Source organism: Panthera onca, chromosome D1 (genome assembly GCF_046562875.1).
Source record: "Panthera onca isolate mPanOnc1 chromosome D1, mPanOnc1 haplotype 2, whole genome shotgun sequence".
NCBI lineage: Eukaryota > Metazoa > Chordata > Mammalia > Carnivora > Felidae > Panthera > Panthera onca.
This window is the reverse complement of record NC_138348.1, coordinates 70,106,086-70,127,975: the sequence shown is the minus strand read 5'-3', so window position 1 is coordinate 70,127,975 and position 21,890 is coordinate 70,106,086. Positions and strand designations below refer to the sequence as shown.

The 21,890-nt window shown below is 36.2% G+C and overlaps 1 long non-coding RNA gene across 2 annotated transcripts in view; it reads right to left on the bottom strand.

The window, feature by feature from the left end:
- The window catches only part of LOC144613049 (uncharacterized), a 204,266-nt gene extending 184,686 nt beyond the window's left edge, over nt 1–19,580 (bottom strand). For both annotated transcript variants that reach the window (XR_013550372.1, XR_013550373.1), the window contains exons 1-2: nt 18,736–19,580; nt 15,613–15,688 (exon numbers count right to left, since the gene is read on the bottom strand). This is a non-coding gene — a long non-coding RNA (uncharacterized LOC144613049). The remainder of the gene's footprint in view (nt 1–15,612; nt 15,689–18,735) is intronic.
- Nucleotides 19,581–21,890: the final 2,310 nt, after the last annotated feature.

Sequence of the window (21,890 nt, the reverse complement as noted above, 5' to 3'; positions counted from 1 at the left end):
AGAGGATTCCACAAAGGCATTTACTGAAGATGGTGATGGATGTAAAGAGATGGTAAGCAGGGAAGATAAGCATTCCAGGTGCAGAAAATAGCCAGTCAAGCATAAGTGGAAGTGCATAGCTGAGTGAGGACCCAGCTGCCCCAGGATCTTTCATTCATGGGGAAATTCTCCTTTGTCACCATCCTGTAGCTCTTTCCTTGAACCACAGATTTAGAAGGACTACCTTGCCTCTGGTAAAATAAGTTTCTGATTTTTTATAAAGGAAATATAGAAAATACTCCTTTATTCTATAATACTTATTTCTACTGACTCTGACCCAAGTTTCAAAATTACCCTATTATACACAGAATTACTACCCACTGAGTCTGTATACTGTTTCTTGACACTAATACTATGTAACTTTGGGGAGACTCATGTACAAAATACAGGTAACAACACCTACTGTACATGGTTGTTGTAAGGACTAAACAAGATAATCTGTGAAAGTACCCAATGCCTGGCACAAAGAAGTATTGTTTGGGGATAATCTCAGTGAATTTGGCTATATTTGGCTAATGCCTCCAATCCAGCCTAGAAAAGAAAAGGCAGCCAGCTGCTGGAGAGTTTATGCAATAACTTTCAATAATCAGTAACTAGGAATTTAAATTCTACCAGCGGTTTTAAAAAGTTGTAAAATGTTTTCCACTTCCCTCCAGAATCATGCTGATACCCCCCCCCCAAAAAAAAATACATGAAAAATTATGTACAGACAATTGTGTTGAAGTAAATGGCTTAACTTTTTAATACTTCCCTCCTGGTGCATCAGTTAAGCCATTAGCACCAAGGACTTCTTCCTGAGATCCCATCTGCTCCCCGAGGTTTATTTTAAACAATAAGCTACTTATTCTAAGAGGAGAGATGCTCCCATCACATTAAACTAAGAAGTCCCAAACACAGTTTGGTGTCCTAGTTATTTTGTCTAGAGACTTAACAGCTTAAATAATTTCAACCTAAATATTAGGAGTTGAGGGGAATAGAAACAATCTGGTATTAGATATTAGGCCAAGCAAACCTAAGTCAGGAGGCACTGATGGTCTGAAAAAGGAAATACACAAATGGGTGGAAAAAGGGTCAGATGAGAAGTTGAGTCCAGCAGCCTGCAGGCAAGTTAGGAGTTAGGAAGTCAGAGACAGAGAGGCAGGACAGAAGCCAGGCACAGCCCCAGAGTATGGCAGATGAAGCACTTGCCACACAAGGTTCTACTCTCAAAAGCAAGAATGGCCTGAGGTTAGCATTTGAAACATCCGCCCAATGACAGGTGCTGGAATTGGGAGGACACAGTTAGCTGAGGCCCCTGGCCAAACAACCAGTTATCAAATATAAAGGAGAATTTTCAGTTTTCATCTCTCTAACCTTTGTTATCTGAGGACATTAACCAGAGAATTAGAAACCCTTCTCCTTTGCCTGTAGAACATACAGAGGTCCTCATGCTGACTTCTGGCCTTTCCTTTACAGCCGTTTTAGCTGGGCCTGCCAGCTTCTAAACAGTAGTGTTTCCTTCCTGCTCTCTCTAGATGATCACATCCCTTCATGTTTCAACTACCACCTATTAAGAGATGCCCTCTAGATTAGTATCCCTTCCTAGATCTCATTTCTGATTGCCAGCCCCATTTGTCAAGTGTTTAAAGGACATCATGTGGGCATTTTATCACCTTCAGCCCATCCATACTTCCCCAGAATCAGTCATTCTCTCTCTCCCTTTCTCTTTCCCTTCCTCTCTCTTTGCCCTCCCTGCTTCATTTCCCTACACATACATACCCACACACCTACACATACCTACGCAAGTAAAAGCTCAAGTTAGTTTAAAATGGTGCTTCTTGAACCTTAATGTGTGTATAAATCACTTGGGTATTTTGCTACAGCTCAGATTCTGATACACTTAGGCTGGGTGGGACCCCAGATTCTGCATCACTAAAAGCTCACAGGTTTCATCAATTCTGCTGGTCCCTAGGATATTCTTAAAGTCACAATGATACACAGGAACTAGGTCACCTAAGTCAGAGTTTCACCTCAGTCACTGCCTCCATTCCCCTGTTTGGCCTCAGTGTCTTTATCCATAAAGGCACAACTACACTGTACAAATCGTGAGGTTTCCATCCAGCACTTAAAGCATGAATCAAGAGCTGAAGCCTGTTAACTGTAGCTAACAAAAGGTACCCCCATTTCTATGCAGTGAACCTGATTAAAAAATCTAACCAGGACTTAGTAGCAATGCTAAATTAAACTAGGATTTAGTAACAATACTAAAGTGTTCAGAACACTGTCTGCAATAGATATGGGTCCAGGAAATACACACTCTTAAAGACACTGGGCCAGGGGCAAAATTGGCACAGTTAAAACATGATATTCTACATAACCTAGATAGATGTAGATACTAGATAGATGTAGATACTAGATAGATGTAGTATCTATCATGTGTTAGATACTACAGTACAATAATAGATTTACAGCTACTGTTTGGGCACTGGCTGTATAAGAAAGGGGAGAGGTATGAGGTTTGCCCCTGACATAGGGCTAAGTAAAATTGGTTCTAAGGTATCCATACCAGTTTACTGGGTGACTTGTACACAATTATCTCATTTTGATTCACTAATTCCTCTCCACCATCCTGTAAGGTAATTATTCTTATCTCTTTTGATTAGTTGAGAAAACCAAGACTAAGAGGGATTAAGTGACTCCCCCAAGGTCACATAGCCTATAGCTGCAGGGTGTCACTTTTTAAATATTTTTTTAATTTTTTAATTTTTTAAAATTTACATCCAAATTAGTTAGCATATGGTGCAACAATGATTTCAGGAGTAGATTCCTTAGTGCCCCTTACCCATTTAGCCCATCCCCCTCCCACAACCCCTCCAGTAACCCTCAGTTTGTTCTCCATATTTATGAGTCTCTTCTGTTTTGTCCCCCTCCCTCTGTCACTTTTAAATATACATCACTTAAGTCTGAATCCCTGTTCCTTTTATGACCCTACTTATTTCTTTAACAAGTAAATATACAGCACCTGCCACGGGACAGGCACAGATCTAGTAGCTCTGGACTTTCTGAGAAAATCATTTTATGGAGACGAAGACTCAATGCCTGGTTCCCCTACTTTCAAAATAGCATGTGATGTTGGAATTCATTTCTCCCTTGGACCCAGAAATTTAGCAATATCTAAATACCATCAGAAGGGAAGTAATAAATTTGGCATTTCTGGAGACTCATGTTTTCAATCTTCTCTGTGATAACTAGTTACTAAAGGTTACCAATGTGTTGAAAAAGATGTTCGTTACTTCTCTTTTTTCCTGTTTTTGTCGGGGCACAAAAAGAACTCAGGACAGGGGTGGGGAGTATAAACAACACATAGGAGAGAGAGATTAGAAACTTTTAAACTTTAAAAAGGTCTTTACTTATACACTCATTCATGCCACTGATTCACAGATTCATAAACTGCAAGAAGACATTAAAAATGGGCCCTTGGCAAGAAACATCATACATAAACCATTTTCAGTAAAAGGCAGTAGAGTGTAGAGGTTAAGAATATGAACATGGAAGAAGATCTCTTCCTAGCATCAAATCTCAGCTCTGTCACGTAATAGCTGTATGGCTTTGGGTAAGTTTTCTAACTTCCCTATACCTCAGTTTTCCATCTGAAAAACAGGGTGGAATATAATAGTGCCTATTTCATAGATTTGCTGTGAAGAGTAAATGAAACATTATGTATAAGGTACTTGGGAGACTGCTTGATAAATAGTAAGCACTTTAAAAGTACAATTATTACTGCCATTCTCTTGCTCAAAAACCTGCTTCTCTCTACCAACAGGCTAGGTCCAAACCACTCAACTTGACATTCAGGCCTTCTGAGATCCTAAACCATGACTTGAGTTTCATTTCCCACTATCCATTCAATTGTATTTCAGCAGTATTACCCAATCACTAAGCTCTTACTCTGGGCTAAGTGCAGTTTTAGGTGCTGGAGGTATAGAGGAGAACAGGCAACACATGCTCCTTGGACTCATAAAACTCAGTTCCTCGGATTCAGCCAGCCCAGTCTCACCACTACCCCCTTGAAAAGTCATGGTAATCTTGACCTTTATTCGTAATATCCTCCTATCTAACATACTTGAGTAGCAGTTAGGATTCTCTCCTCTGCCTAATCAAATTTCATCTTCCTTTCCAAGTGCCCTCTTGCATGAAGTTTTCCCTGACAATTCAACTCAAGGTTGCTCCCCTTGAATTCCTATGTCACAGCATTTAATTAGCTACTCCTTCTATTCCTACGAAAATATTTTACCCACACTGTAACAGATTACAGCATTAATGGTCAGGAAAACTTTAGTGGAAAATCCAGCTCTGCTTCTTAAATATGTGGCCTTAAACAAATTTTTTAACCTCTATAAGCCTCGGTTTCCTCATCCATAATGGGAACAATAGGATTTACCTTACAGTGTTTTTATGACAACAATGCACACAGTGAGATTTCTGAGATATAGAAGATACTACATTAATGGTAGTCTCCCTTTCTTCTCTCCACTCCCATTGATCTTATCTTCCCATCTAACAAGTAAGTCCTCTGATTTGGTCGAATATGGCTCTAATGCCACATATGCAGGATTGAACATACGTTAAAAATTCAAATAATAAAGGGGAAGGGAAGAGAAAGTGATCTTAGTATCTAGAACTGACAGAGAACCTTCATGTCCTGTCTTGATGACACCATCCTCTTACCTAACAGCACTTTCTATTAAACTCTCTCATGTGACAAAATGTCACATGCAAAGCATTTATTTCCAGTTTTCCACACATCTATGTTCATAATAGGTACCATGTGTTAAGCACCTCATTTTTGCTAAGGTGATTTACAATCCTTCAATGTCTGCTACAACCCTGTGAGATGGCAATTATTGTTTCCATTTTACAGATGAGAAAAAAAGTTCAAAGAATAAATAATTGATTCAAGGTGACCAAGCTAAAAAGTGGCAGCACAAGAATTCAAATACAAATCTGACTACTAAGCCATGATAATACTAAACATTTACATTACATCAAATCTAGAATGCACTTTTTTTACACCTCTGAAATCAGGATGAGCCCAACCCGTAACTGATATTTTTATTAAATTACAATTATTAGCCTTTTTTTCTATCTTAGTGGCATTAAGTGCATAAAGATGATGCATTTCTCAGCCAATGGTTTATTTGATTCAACAAATGTGTTAACAGTACTTTTTATGCAGTAGGCATCACACCTTAAATCTACTAATTCATCTAATTCTCACAAGAACCTTGTGATATAGTCTTTTATTATCATTTTCATTCTACAGATAAAAAGACTAAGGCATAAGACAGTTAAGTAGCTTGTGTTCTCTCCCCTCTCCAACTTAACAGCTAGAGCACATTGTACTTAGTATTTGAAACCCAGATATGGTTCCAGATTTTGTGATTAAAACCAGTAAATTGCATGCATTGATGCTATGCTATAAACTGCTATGCTACATCAGCTCTCTCTGCACTGCTTTTCTGTCCAAAGATGTCCTTAAGAATTATTTGTAGGTTTTTAACAAGACAGTAGATTTCTTCAGCTCTCTATAATTTCACAGTACCTAGCACAGTGTCTTGTTCATTGCCTCACTGGCAAATGCAGAATAAGTCTTTATTGAGTCTAATCTTAATACAAATATCAAAAGTAAAAATTTAACAGATTTAGTGTAGCCTTTCAGCTTTCCTCAGGTGATGTTTACTGATGGATTCATTTAATTCAGTGGTTCTCAATAGGGCAATTTTCCTCCCAAGGGACATTTGTTGATGTATGGAAACCTTTTTCACACCTGGGGATGGGAATGGAGCTGCTACTGGCATCTAGTGAAAAGAAACCCTGAATTCACTGAATAGATATGGAGCACCTTCTCAAGCCACATTTTTCTTATCTATAAATCTAGAAATTCATAGTATCAAAAAAATTCTTTTGATCTGAATGTACTCCTACTCAATACATGAATTCCCTTTTCAGCAACCACATCAGATAGTCTTAAGACTCTATCTGAACACCTCACCTTCAGGGGCCAAAATTTTATAGACTCTGGGGAAGCCCACCCATTTCTAAAACCATTAATTACAATTCATAACGGACATGCAAGAAACATGGCTACAATTCTGCTTAACATCAAATAAACCAGGCTGTATTATTATGGCTGATAAAAGCACTATTAAAAAAAATCACCCATGACTTTTTCAAAATTACTGTTCTTTAACATGCAGTCTCAGTTCACTAACTAAACTCTTTCTTCATCTTAAATGCAATTTTCCACACAGAATATTTCTGACTAATGGTTCTTAGATAATCCTCAGAAATGTCAGTACCCTTCACTAATTCAGATTATCAGAGAAAAGCCAATCTCAAATAAGGACATTTAAAAATTATGACATAGCTATAAAATTGCCTCTTTATTACTTCTAAATGCTGTTTTCATCCATCCATGCAATAAGCCCTTTTGTATTCCCATGCTGGACCTCAGAAATACAGATGGAATAGAACCAAACCCTGGGATGAAGGTATCCACAGTCTGTCAGAGGAGGCAATCATACTACATTGTGACTGCAACCAAGGAAAGACTGATGAGGAAGTCACCAATTCTATCTGGGGGACTTGAGAATTTACAGAAGAGTTGCCTGAGCTAAGGTTTCAAAGATTTGTAGCATTTCCTGGACAAAACAAGGGAAGAGCAGGTGCAAACACACCAAGTCTGAAGGAATGAAGAGCATTCTGAGAACGTACATAATCCAGCAGGCTGACACTCAAGCCCTGTGTACAGGATCTCCAAGGCAGGAGATTTTGTGGAAGCTCATATGTGCCCTGGTAGAGAGTTTGGACTTTATCCCAGGACCCAAGAGACCAAGTCAGAATGCACTGTAGAAAAGATCACTGGCAGAAGCGAGAACAAATTGGAACTGAGAGAGACTGGCATGCAAAGGTGATGGTGATTTATCTAGACATCTTGGAAAGGAACTGTCCTTCTTACAACAGTATCTGCCTAGCTTAATGAAGACCTAGTTTATTTTAAATGGAGCATATCAATTGCTATCATTGTATTAGGTCACTAAAGGGCATGGAGAACAACTGTGGATCTTATGGAGGAGCCAACTAAGTCCAAGGAAGGAAAGTAGTTGTACTTAAGTGATACAGTAGTTAGAGAAGACATAGGAGGAGCACTCAGGGCTCTAAATATCCAACCCTTTCCACTTTTTCTACTGATATGAGATTGTTGTTATTTGTTTGTGAAAGGCTGTTTTTTTTTTTATCATGTGAGCAATTAAATGCTTCTCCTTTTTTTCTCTCCCATCATTCACCTGATGTTCTATTTACCCAATTAATTTTTACTGTGTATAAAGAGAGCCCTTTCAAAGCCAAGGTAAATTTCAGCCTAGACCTTGTCAACCTGCTGTTAATTCCTAATTAACTGAGATGAAAATGAATGGAGGTTTATTGTTATTGAGCTTCTGAAAGCCTTCTGCTTACACTGGATTTGGAAGCACTTGACAGAAGGATTGTGTGCCTTATATTCTGAACTCGACAATGGACAGATGACAGAGCAAGGGAGCCATCACAGGGCTATAGGACCCAGATGGGCAGGATGTTTCCCAAATTCCTTAGTAACTACTGTATTGATGCAGGGGGAATGCTCTAGGAAATGGCATTGGAGTAGGGTCAGAGTTCAAACCTTACACTGGTGACATCCTTGCATCTCCAAATTGAATAGTCTTGAGAACCTCAATATTGATGTAAGACAGGATTATCACTGCAAGTTTGTTATCATTTATTATTCTCATTCACACAACTATGGGGGTGATTATGATTCTGTGAAATTGGAAGTAATGACTACCCACAATTTCCTATGCTTTGTAAGTAGCTATAACAAGAAGAGAGAGAGAGAGAGAGAGAGAGTGTGGGGTAGAGGACGGTCAGAGAACACACACTACATAAATTTTCTGAAGGTTGCATAACAGCTTCTTTCTTCAAAAAAGAAGAAATAAAGTCAGCGGTTAATTTGTACAAAGTCACTTGGGAGAACCAAGAGTTATTTGCTGCTGAACCCACTCTCTTTGTAAAATCATTCATCTCCACTCCTCTAGTTTCCACAGGTAGGGACCTCTCCTACACAGTGACATTCAAAGCCTCTTTCAAAGCCTATCCCAGGTCTTCCCAGGGGTGGCAGAGTTGCTTATCTGTAGGGTTTAGGAGATGGACCTCCATGCAGCCTTTTATTCTCTTAATCAAGGTGAAATGTTAGTGAGCTGACTGCAAACCTTAACTACTTTCTCCAACTTCATTTTATGAGAAATAAGCTGATCTCAGTCTCTATATCTTGGGCTCCACAACCATCTCCTAATTCATTCGAAATATGAGCAAAGAAATTTATTTACTAAGTACTCCTAAAACACCTAATACTTTAACCACTCTACTGTGTGATACCTACTGCCTTGGAAGACTGACAATCTGGAATATATATAACTGAAAGTCTGGAGAGACTTTACTCTCCTCCTGAAACAACCAAAAAATGGACAAAATATATCAAACTATGGTTTTGAAGATACTGGAAATCAGGCAAAGAATGACAGTGGTCCCTAAGAATAGGAAGTAAATAAGAGATAAAGTTGCCCAACTCTCTTGAGAGTGTTCAATACAGAGGGGAGGAAACCAGACAGAGCCCACTGAACTTCCTAAGTTGAGGAAATGAAATTAAAAGTCCAAAAGGACCAAGGTGGTTAGAGAGCAGACTCCTGTAAAGGAAAGAATAGCACAGAGAGAACTCTGAAGATCTGAAAAAATTTTCCTAGATTATTTAGCTAAGTGCTGATCAACATGTGCCTGTAAGGAAATGACCTAACACTGGGGGAAAAGCCACCCAAAGAATTAGAAGGAACACTGCCTGATCTTACATAGACATATTGGAAAACTTCATAAATCATGGGGAATGGGGTAGAATACCCAAAAACTCTTGCTTTGATAGTGGGAAATAGTTATCTCTAGATCGAGTACTACTTGAAACCCAACTAATAAATCTTAAAAGTAAAACTCACAAGGATCAATCTATATCCAAGGAAAAGGACTGTATCCAGAACAAAGCTCAAGAAAACTTATAGGAATACAAAGATATCAAGCCCCCCAACAAGGTAAAAAAAAAAAAAATCCATGTCTGGAATCCAGTCACATAGCAAAAAAGCAGGAAAATACAACCCGTTATGAGAAAAAGCAAAACCCACCCACAACTGACATAAATGTTAAAGTTAGCAGAAAAGGAAATTAAAACATAATGTTATTCCATATGTTAAGAAATAGAAACATAGAAGGTATTTTTTTAATCCCAGTTACACTTCTAGAATTAAAAAATAAAATATGTGAAGTGAAAAATGCACTGGTTGAGGTAAACAGCCAATTATAATTTGCAGAAAAGAGGACTAGTAAACCTGAAGACATTGTGATAGAAACTCTCCAGAATCAATCACAAAAAATAAAATATGTAGAAGGATAAAGAGGAGATTAAGGAAAGAGCATGAAAGTCCAAATATACAAATAAGTAGATCCCTGAAATTTATGTGTGTGTAGGGGAGGGGATTATTTGAAGAATAAGGACACAAAATTTTTTCCGTATTTGACTGATATTATAAATGTAGGGAGCCAAGAAGTTCAAAATACAAAAAAAATGAAAAAACTATACCAAGGCACATCATAATCAAACTGCTCAGAACCAATAGTAAACAGAAAAATCTTAAAAGCAGCCAGAGAAAACACTACAAGTTACATGTACACAGGAATAAAGACAAGAATGACAGCAGACTTCTTATTGGAAACACAAGTGAGAAAAGAGATAACATTTTTTAAATACAAAAGGAAAATAACTGTCAATTAGACTTCTATACCCAGAAAAACAACTTTTGCAAATGAAGGTGAAATTATGACTATTTCACACATAGAAAATCTAAAAAAATTCAACACCAGGAGTTCATCAGTACAATAAATGTATTAAGAAAAAGGTCCTTTAGGCAGAAGGAGAGGAAAATATGAATCTACATAAAGGAAGGAAGAACACCAGATATGGTAATACCTTTATATAAAGATAACTGACTATTTAAAACCAGGAATCAACAGACTACAGCCCACTATGTTGTGGTATGAATGTTGTTACCTCTCCAAATTTCATATGCTGAATTTTGGCAACAGGAATTGCCTAAAGGTGATGGTATTAGGAGGTGGGGCTTCTGGGCAATGAGTAGGTCCTGGGAAGTGGACCCCTCATAAATGGGATTAGTGTCTTATCAAAGAGGCTCCAGAAAGATCTCTTGCCCCTTCTTCCATGTGAGGTTACAACAAGAAGTCTGCAAACTGGAAGAAGGCCTTCATCTGACCTTAATCTCAGACTTCTAAGCCTCCAAAACCATGAGAAACAAATTTCTGTTGTTTATAAACTATGCAGTCTATGATATTTTGTGATAGCTGCCAAACAGACTAAGACCAAATCCTTCTTGCTTTTTTTAAAATAAACTACTATTGGAAAACAGTCATTCTCATTAATTTATGTATCACCTATGACTGCTTTGAGCTACAATGGTAGAGGTGATTTGTTGCAAGAGACCATATGGCACACAAAGCCTAAAATACTATCTACCTCTTTATAGAAAAAAAATGAGAGTATATGGTTAAGATTCTTCACTATGTGCAAAATGATGTAATATTTTTTGAAAGGTGTAATAAATTAAAGATGTATGCTATAAATCCTTAAGCCACCACTAAATTAAATAAGGAGTTGTAGTTAACAAGCCAATGAAAGATATAAAGTGGAATCATATTCAATTAATCCAGAATATAAGGAAAGTAGAAGAAGAGAAAGAATAGATGAAACTACTAAGAAAAAGAAGGTATATTTATACCTAACATATCAATACTTATATTAAATGTAAATGGCCTAAATACCTCGATTAAATGGTAGATATGATCATATTGGATTAAAAAGCAAGATCAAACTATATGCTGCCAAAAGGAACACACTTTAAACATAAAGACATTAACAGACTAAAAGTAAAGGAATGAAAAATAATATACCATGTTAACATTATCAAAGGAAAGCTGGAATGGCTATATTTGAACAAAGGATATTTCAGAATAAAGAATACTGTCAAGGGGTGCCTGGGTGGCTCAGCTGGTTAAGCAGGTGACTTCACCTCTGGTCATGATCTCATGGTTCCTGAGTTCGAGCTTCACATCAGGCTGTGTGTGACAGTGTGGAGCCTGGAGCCTGCTTCAGATTCTGTGTCTCCCTCTCTCTCTCTGTTCCTCACCACCACCCCCCTTCCCCTGCCTTGCACACTCTCTCTCTCTCTCTCTCTCTCTCTCTCTCTCTCTCTCAAAAATAAAGATTTAAAACAATTTTTAAAAAAATAATACTGTCAAGGATAAAGAAAGTTATTTGATAATGATAAGTAGGTTAATTCATGAAGAGAATATAACAACCCTACACATTTATGCATGTAAAAACAAAGTAAGCAAAATGTATGAAGCAAAAACTAAGAACTGAAAGGAAAAATGAATCCACAATTATAGTCAGATTTAGAATAATGTAATTAAAACTACAATGAGTACCACATCCCACCTATTAGCATTAAATTATTAAAGCTTAATTATTAAATTATAAAGCTTATCTTAAAAGTTGGCAAGGAGGTAGAAGGGCTAGATATCTCATACACTGCTGGTAGGACTTTGGAAAAATAGTTTGGAAGTTTCTCAAAAAGTTAAATGTGACCTACCATATGACCCAAACTTCTACTTCTAGATATGCATGCAGGAGAAATGAAAGCATATGATCATATGCTTGTGTCCAAGGGCTTGTACACAAACATTCACAGAATCTTTATTTGTAATAGCCAAGAACTGGAAATAACCCAAATATCCATCAATATGTGAGTGAATACACAAACTATGGTATATACATACATTACGATACTAATCAGCAATGAAAAGAAATGAACTACTGATAAGTGTTAAACTATGGAAGAATCTCAAAATAATTATGCTAAGTTAAAGAAATAAAACCCCCCCAAAAAAAGAGAGACTGTATACTATATGATTTCATATATAGAAAATTCTATTAAATGAAAACTAATCTTACAGGAACAGAAAGTAAATCAGTCATTACAATGGGATGAAGGTAGAGGAGACCAGGGAGTAGCTAGTGAGAGGAATTATGAAGGTGCCATGAGGATAGCATAACTTCTAGGAGTTATGTTTTTATTAACTTGATTGTGGTAATAGCTTCACAGGTACATGCTTATGTCAAAACTTACCAAATGGTATACTTTACATGTGGCTTATCATACATCAATTAATCCTCAGTAAAATTATTTTTAAAAATGTATAGAGAGAATCACTGGTCTGTATCAAGGTCAGCCAAAGGTGGCTTGAGAGTGCCCACAAAGCATAACTGCTTTGTCTGCAGAGAGGTACAGGCCAAGTGGCTCCACAGTGTTCCTGGCCCCTCCCACTGTCACCTTCCAGTGCCTGAGAGAATATTTCTTCTAAACCCCATTTTCTTCCTGTGAGGTCACATACAGCTTCTGTTCCCCTCATCTCAAAGGTGTGGTAGGAGGCAGTTCTTCTTACCCACCACCATCTTTTCAAAACAACTCTCTCTGCCAGCACCAAACACTGACAGGCACTAGGGGAAGAAGAGCTATCCACAGCTTTCAAAGACTGCCAATGCCTAATTGGTGCTGTTAGATTATACAAGGGCTTCTTCTTATGTAATCATTTAGGAAGTATCCATGCTGGAAAATAACTTTTAAAGTACCAACAGTGTAACCCATCATTTTTTTTTCATCAATGTACTTCCCTGCACAAAGAGGAACAGTGTATAAATTAAGGAATTAGGGTAAGATTATAGATGTTTTGCTCTAACACAGTACCTTATATGTGCTTCCCTCTATGTAAAGTCTGAAAAGTTCTTTCCATCAATAAATACCACCCATATTCTATACTAGATACACATAGGAGACAATACTTGATGCACCCCCAAGTGATGAATCAATTGTCAAAATACCACTTATACATTAGCCAGAGGAAGACTAGACCAAGATCTCAAACTAGAAATTGAGAAAATGATAATTTGAGGAATTCAGAATTCTACTGAGTACAAATAAAGTCACCACTTGGACTTGATTTTCCACAAATTGACTTTTAAAACTGATAGCACTTAGACTTTGATGTGAAACATATTAATCTCAAATATATTCCACATGTTTTAAGATACAGAAATCTATTTAAGGGATACCAAGATGGTAATAGTCCATTTGGAGAGTGACATTTTCGTGGTGGTAGGAAAGATGGAAAAAAAAACTTCCCCAGTGTTTGTCAAGCAAAAGAAAGTGGGATCCCACAGCTTCCATGGACCCTCGCTGATATAAGCAATATAAGATAGAGGATTTTCTTCAGCTGAACCAATAGGCAAGAAATCTATCCACAGGCTTATCTTTCTTATAATCAGAAAAGGGCAAATTCTGTATTATCACTATATAATATATTCAATCACATTTCCGTTTCTGAGAGCAGATGAAAAGTGGGAAGCCTGGGATTCTAAATTAATTCCTTCTATTCCTTTTCAAGACATAGCTTCTGTGCTATAGAAGGGTATCACTGCTCCCTTCTCATTTCTTATTTATAAGTCAAACTCCCTGTCCTAATCATCTCCAGCTCTTCCCCACAGCTAAATGGTTTCAAAGAAACTGAAGTTTGGCATCTTTTGCAAAATGCCTACTGCTTTACTCCTTAAATACTCATATTGATTTTAGAGTTAAATAAAGTTAGTATGCCCAAGGATAATTCTGTATACCTACTGCTATCTCTGATTCTGACTGCTAATCCAATAAAATCATTGAAATAGTCAGAACTCTTTGATTCCAAGAGATAGAAATCCAACCCTGGGTTTTTTCTACAAGCCTGTAAATATAACCATAAACAATTTCAAGCTTATATCCTTCTAGGCTAATGGCCAGAAAGCAATTTTGAATTGCATATATGCAATTCAAGATGCTCAGAAAGGACTCTGATTTCTGCACCCCAAGACTGAGGTGTTATGATTTTCTGCCTACACCAAAATCACATAATTTGGCTGAGGAGGGAGCAATTTTTATAAAGGAAGGGGAAAAGGGGGAAGAGTGGGGAATAGGAAGTAGGAAGGGGGGGAAGAGGTTAGGACACATAAAACCACTTGATGAATAGTTGGAAATTGGGAAACCAGTTTACTACATTTGTTCATCTTACACATTAGGTTTGGTTATTCATCTTACAGACCTTTTGAACCATCATAAAAAGTAACACTGATATGTGTTACCATCAAGCAATGGTAGGTGTCTTAATTTCATGGTCCAAAGGAATGGAATTAAACTATTGGCAGTTTTATTTGAACTACAGATTAGACATTCTCCCTTAAGTTAAAAAAAATTAAAAATACCAAGAATTATGACATAGGTAACAGGTAGAATTCTTGTTTCAAGTAGAATAACCCTACATAAAATTTTGTGCTTGCTTGCTACTTCTTAACTGTTGCTAGAAATCTGCCTTCTAGCAGAATCTCTGCTAGAGATTTCTGCCTTCTTTCACCTTAAAACTTCAAAGAGTAAAATAGCTTCTCTCATATTGGCCCCTAAGTCTCAAAACTTTGAGGTTTGAACAATTTTCCAAAATGTGGTTTCACTTACAATGCAATTCTCTAAACTGATTTCAAAGTGGTAGATTTGGGCATTGTCCTCCATCTGTGTTAGTCATGGGAGGGATGCTTTCAGAAGATGAAAAAGAGATGTGCTTCGTACTGGAAAAATTCACAAGAAAACTCAACCAGGCTAACATCACCTTCTGTGTTATAGTCCCCTGGTGAGTCCTTCATCTTCTTATCCAGAGTGAGACCCCATGATGCTGCCCCACTTGCCACACAAACAGAAACAAAATGATGCTCCCCTATCTGAAGACACCTTAGACACCTTACTAACTTTCATAAAGACCTTCCCTTCATAACATCTGTTATTTCTTCCAGCACAAATTATCACAGTAAGGTTTATTCTTTATGTAAAAAAAAAAGTTTCCTATAGAAAACTGAAAATATAAATAAAATATTTCAAGAGATTACACCAGCTTTTTTCATTTGACATTGTATCACAAGCATTTTTCATGCAACTAAATGTGAAAACATGGTTACGTTGGCTGCAAACTATAATTCAGTCATATTAATGTGCTGTATTTTACTTAATCATTAGTATGTTTTCATGTTTTTTCTATTAATAACACTATTAAATATCCATAAATCTTTTTCTACACCATTATTACTTTGAAATTTATCCCCAGAAATTGATTTATCTCCTTCGATCTGTAATTTCTTTTCAAACTCTTAATACATATTGCCAAATTTCTTCTAAGTATGAATTAAATTCTCACTCTTACTAACAGAATCTGAGAGTAATTATCTTTGTCATCAATGGTATCATCATGTGAGTATTCTCAACAAAATTTAAGCAAAGTTATCAAAATAAAAATTTGAGATGGATTTTCACTCACCAGCTGACTTAATTTGCACCATGACTAGCATCCCAGTTGCTGATGTATTTTAAATGCAGACTTGCTTGTCAGTAACCTAAATGTTTATCAAAAAGGGGACAGTTAAATTATGGTACATTTATATATGTATTCCAACTATATGCAAGCAATAAAAAAAACTGAGAAATATCCATGCTTCTTTAAAAAAAAAAAACCAAACTATATACGTTTCTACATACAGTAGTAACTGCATATAGTGTATACATATATGTTGTGTATATATCATGTATATAAAACTAAATATTCATAGAAAGATAAAAGGTCTGAAGAGATAAGCACCAAACCACCATGAACAGTCTTAACCTAGAAAGAGTGGGTTTCTTGACAGGGGGTGGGAGATTCTAGAGATGGAAATTTCAACTTGGATTTTACCACAATAAGCATTTATTATTTTGGCAATTATGCCTCAGTTAGAATAGATACAACACTCCATTAGAATTAATAGATATTTTTACTACCCTGTAAGGAAATTTTATTTTATAGATTTTGAAGCCATGAAGTAATTTCTGAGTGAGATGGGGAGAAAAACTAATTTTTTTATATCTACCTTTATAATATTTTAAGATCTACCTGGTAAATTTAGAAATAAAAAAAGTGTATTGTGGGTATAATTTGACTTGATCTTAAAATAATAATACTTTGTATATTTGAACATCAATGTGGGAGGGGGAGAAAAACACAAAGCAGAAAATATCAAAGGAAAGATTCTCTGGGAAGATTTATCATCCTCTCAAATGCTCTGGGTACAAGTCTAGGCGTTATCCTGTACTCATTTCACTCTGATCTTCTGTATCCAACGTGGGTTGTATCTCCCAGTTCAACTCAGATCTACACCTCCTCTTCTCCCAAAGTCAAGGTCCCAATTCAGGCCCACAGTTCTCTCATCCTCAATAGCTTCCTAGAGAACTTTTTGCCTCTAAGTCACCTTCTGCCTCCTGCAGCTTATGTTATTCAGCACTTCACTTGCCAAGACTATTAGATTTTCATCCACTGTAAAGTCAAATACTAATTTCTTAGTACAGCATTCAAGGACCTATGCAATGTGCTGCCTGGTCCACCATTTTTCCATCACTAGCTACTGGATGTGCCTCCCCCATCCCAACTCAACAACCAATTCACATTTCTCTGTACTTTCCTTCAAGTCTAACCTCCATGACTCTGCTTGTGATGAGCCATCTATGTCCCAGTTTTTTTAAATAGACGAACTATTGTCTAAGGATGTAAGAAAGGAGGAGAAACGAGGACATTCTTAACTTTGATCACAAAGATTTGGAAGTGAAACTGTATTATTTGAATTTGAATGCAAAATTCAAATGAAATTTCAAGGCAGTGATAAGCCTGTTTCTAACTATTCTCTCTAACACCACTACAGGTGGTGGCTGTGGTAGCACACACATACACACACACACCTCTCCAATCCCAGCCCCAGAGGTTTGTGGTCACTGCCTTTTGCTCTTTGGAGTCCTCTACTGGAAATTTTGAGAAGCACCGCTTGAAAATTTTTCCAACCCCCTTCTCTTTGACAATTCCTGTCCATTTTTAAGAGCCAGCTCCTCTACAACACATTCCAAAATCCCTCCAAAAAATAAAACCAAAAATTAAACTCCCTTTCTTTACTCCCAAGAAATATATAATGACTATTACATATATTATATAATTATATATATTCCTATATAATTATATAATATATCCCTATAATATATAGGAATATATAGGAATATATATAATATATATATTCCTATAACATATATATGTTCCTATAACATATAATATATATAATATATATGTTCCTATAACATATAATATATATAATATATATGTTCCTATAACATATAATATATATAATATATATTCCTATAACATATAATATATATAATATATATTCCTATAACATAATATAATATATATATTCCTATAACATAATATAATATATATATTCCTATAACATATAATATATATAATATATAACATATAATATATACAATATATTCCTATAATATATAATATATTCTTATAATATATATGTTCCTATAATATATATAATTATATATAATATTCCTATAATATATATAATTATATATAATATACATAGTATATATTATAAACTGTTGCTAAATTTAGGTGGGTTTATGGATTCCCAATCCCTGCCTGTTCACAAAGCAATGCATCTCAGTAAAGACCAGGAACAGCTTGAGTGAATTCATGCCAGGATGCAGCCTTACCAAGGTGTGGGGAAATAAAATTTCCCAGAATTTGTCAGTGATCCTGCAAAAAGCTTTAGCCTTCTGAGCTACAAAAATGTATATGCTCTAAAGTAAGGGAAAGCTTACTTTCACTTCTGGAAACATGTCTACATACCATAAGACTAGATCTGTCATTTAAAATTTATCCCCAAAAGTCAAGTGGGTACGTCCCAGGATAGGTACCTAGGTTAGGTGAAAAGGTTCTTGGAGAAGGGACCATTATCTACAAAGGTATTTCTATTTCAAGAAGTATTAAGTAATCCCTGTAATAAGTATCCCTGACCTTGGGATACCTCTTTGTCACAAATCCTAGAGGCAAAGGACTATCAAGTAGTTGGAGTGATTTTATTTGCATATCAAAGGGCTGGAGTCAGAAAGAAACCTTTCAGGAGAGATGGGAGACAGTTGCCTCCTTTCTCTTTGTGTGCAGAAAAAAGAAAAAAAAAGAAAAAGAAAAAGAAAAAAAAAGAAAAAAAGTCATTTTCCTCTTCCCTCATCTATGGGGTATCCAGCTACTTGCACTAAACAGCTAAAGTGGCCTTAATCACATCACCCAGGGGCCAAGACTAGGTCAAAGAGGAGGCCAGAGCACTTATTTACTTTGAAGTATTTAATAAGGAATGGGTCTCTGTTAAAGAATACTTCATGTGCACATTCAGCCTAAGTTAATAAAGATGAATATTAAAAACCTAAGGCCTATGAGAACTTAAATGTAGCCAATATTTGTCTTCATTTTTCTATTTTGCTACTATTGTTGTTTCTCCTCAACTCTCATCACCTGTCTCCAATCCTCCTGCCATCCATTTTGCTTCCAGAAGCCTCATTTATGTTTACTATTTACCTTGTTGTCCTGATTTTGGCATACGGCTGCTCATTAAAGCATCATTGTTTTCCAGAGGGGAGCTCTTTTTCAGTGATACAGAAGTGTTTTAATCTAGTTATAGACACCTGGGATAGTGAGTCAGCTAACCTGTAAGAGGCATGAAAGAGACATGGTAAGTCATAAATCCTCAACCATATCTCCTTGTACTAGCTGATAACAGTGAAAAAAATGCAAAGGTAGCAAATGAGCTTGTGGGATATAGAGGTTAGTGAGCTATGGCTGCACTATCCATGCTAATCATTCTCCTACTTAATATATTCATGGAAATTCTCACACCTACTTAACATATTCATGAAACTTCTAGTACTCACTTAAAATATTCATGAAACTTGCTCATTTTCAGTCCCACAGTGCTCACAAAAGTTATTACAAATAGATAAGGTGGGAAAGGTAATCTGAGGACAGAATGTGTCTGCCTCCGTCAATTGTGTTAGCATCTGGTCAGAAGCAGAGACTGTATCTAATGAATTCTGACTTCTCCAAACATCTAATATTATACTTCACACACAATAAAGTTTTATGAGACTAAATGTTTGTCAAATCAAGTCATTCCTACAGGGAAAAAAATGATTAATAGAGGATGAACTAAATCCTGTCAATGAAAAACTTAATCTCTGTAAAAAAACAAGTTATCACAGTGTTGGTAAGTGTATGGAGAGATAATTACAAATACATAGCTAGTGGCCATATAAATGTGTTCATTCTCTTGGAGGACCTCTTTTTGAGATTATCAAAATTTTACTACACACACCTTTGACCTAGAAATTCAACTTCTAAAAATAGATCTTGTAATTGTATGCATATGCAAAAAAGAATGTGCACAGATAAATGAATCCTGCATTGTTTTTAAAGCAAAGGAAAAATAAGCTGTATGTGCATTAATAGAGGACTAATAAACTGTATTACTTCCACTTATTAGGAATATAACATACCTACTACTAAGTATTGACAAAAAACAAAATGTAGCAGATAGGTCTACATGATGTGAAAAAATCTTCAAGATAAATGGTTACTTGGAAAAAAATCAATTAAGATATAGAACAGTATGTTTAGAATAACCTGTGTTTTTTTGTGTGTGAAAGTAAACACACACACACACACACACACACACACACACACACACACACAAATTTACTGAAAGATTACACAACAGACAGTTGATAGTAGTTAAGGATTTGGATGAGAAAACCAATATTTCATTCTTCATTCACTGCTTGAATTTTTATTCTTTTTAATTATGAAAAAGAAAACAATACAAAGTTAAGAACAGAAAAAGGGCACTATAAGTTCTAGCCATAGCAATCAGATACGAAAAAGATATAAAAGGCATGCAAATTGGTAAGGAAGAAGTAAAACTTTCACTATCTGCAGATGACATAATACTATTCATACAAACCCTTAAAGAATCCACCAAAAAACAATTAAAATAAATGAATTCAGTTGGAAAATACAAAATTAACATACAGAAATCTGCTGCATGTCTACACACTAATAACAAAGGAGCAAGAAGACAAATTAAGAAAACAATTCCATTTATAATTGTACGAAAAGAATAAAATACCTGTGAATGAACTTAACCAAGAAGGTGAAAGACTTGTACTCTGAAAACTATAAAATACTGGTAAAAGGACATTGCAGACTCAAATAGAATGATATTCCATGCTCATGGAATAGAAGATTTAATATTGTTAAAATGGCCAGATGACCCAAAGCAACCTACAAACTCAATGCAATCCCTATCAAAATAACCATTGCATTTTTCACATTAGAATAATCCTAAATTTTTTTTTTTAATTTTTTTTTCAACGTTTTTTATTTATTTTTGGGACAGAGAGAGACAGAGCATGAACGGGGGAGGGGCAGAGAGAGAGGGAGACACAGAATCGGAAACAGGCTCCAGGCTCCGAGCCATCAGCCCAGAGCCTGACGCGGGGCTCGAACTCACAGACCGCAAGATCGTGACCTGGCTGAAGTCGGACGCTTAACCGACTGCGCCACCCAGGCGCCCCATAGAATAATCCTAAAATTTGAATGAAACCACAAAAGAACATCAATAGCTAAAACAATTGTGAGAAGTAACAAAGCTGGGAGTATCACAATCCCAGATTTCAAGATCTACTACAAAGCTATAGTAATCAAAATAGTATGGCACTGGCAAAAAAATAGACACATAGATCAATGGAACACGTTAGAAAGCCAAGAGATAATCCTACACTTATATGGTCAATTAATCTACAATGAAGGAGGCAAGAATACACAATGGAGAAAAGACAGCCTTTTTCAATAAATAGTGCTGGAAAAACTGGACAGTTACATGCAAAAAATGGAACTGGACCACTTTCTCACACCATACACAAAAATAAACTAAAAATGGATTCAAGACCTCAATATTAGACTTGAAACCATAAAACTACTAAGAGAAAACATAGGAAATAACCTTTGACATCAGCCTTAGCAACATTTTTCTAGATATGTCCCTTCAGGAAAGGGAAACTAAACCAAAAATAAACTATTAGGCCTATACCAAAATAAAAAGCTTTTGCACAGCAAAGGAAACCATCAACAAAATTAATAGGAAATCAACTGAATGGGAGAAGGTATTTGCAAATGATATATGCACTAAGAAGTTAATATCTAAAATACATTAAAAAAAAACTTACACAACACCAAAAAAACCCAAATAATCGGATTTAAAAACTAGTGTGTGGGGGGGGGCAGCTGGGTGGTTTGTCAGCTGAGTGTTCCACTCTTGATTTTGGCTCAAGTCATAATCTCACAGTTCATGGGTTTGAGCCCAACATTGGGCTTCATGCTGACAGCGTGGAGTCTGCTTGGGATTCCCTCTTTCTGACCCTCCCCACTTGCTGCCTCAGGCATGTTCATTCATGAGTTCTCTCTCTCTCTCTCTCTCTCTCTCTCTCATAATAAATAAGCTTAAAAAAACACAGAGGATCTGAATAGACATTTTTCCAAAGATGACTGACAGATGGCCAGCAGACATATGAAAACATGCTCAACATCACTAATAATCTAAAAAATGCAAATCAAAACCACAGTGAGATCGCCTCACTCCAGTCAAAGTGGCTAGTATCAACAAGACAAGAAATAACAAC